This window comes from Prionailurus bengalensis, chromosome E2 (genome assembly GCF_016509475.1).
Source record: "Prionailurus bengalensis isolate Pbe53 chromosome E2, Fcat_Pben_1.1_paternal_pri, whole genome shotgun sequence".
NCBI classification, from domain to species: domain Eukaryota; kingdom Metazoa; phylum Chordata; class Mammalia; order Carnivora; family Felidae; genus Prionailurus; species Prionailurus bengalensis.
In genome coordinates, this window is record NC_057352.1 from 23,379,622 (window position 1) to 23,379,915 (window position 294).

Here is a 294-nt window from a genome sequence, read left to right on the forward strand (position 1 = left end):
CACAATTACTTTAAACCAAGAGGGAAAAAGTGGTTCTTGATTTATATCACACCCCTTCCCAGCGACCTTCTTTCCTTGCAAACCCAGGCTGGAGGTTCCTCTGACTTCTGGCTTCATGAGGTCCCCTGTCCCTAGTGGAGGCTGGGAAAGCATTCCCGTCTGCTCTGTGTGGCCTTGGCCAGGTGCCCGGGGCTGTCCTCCAGCCTGGGCTGTATCCAGCCAAGGGTGCAGCTGGCATCAAAGAACAGGAGGTCATGGCATCCGGGCTTAACATTCATACATGCCTGCAGAGAG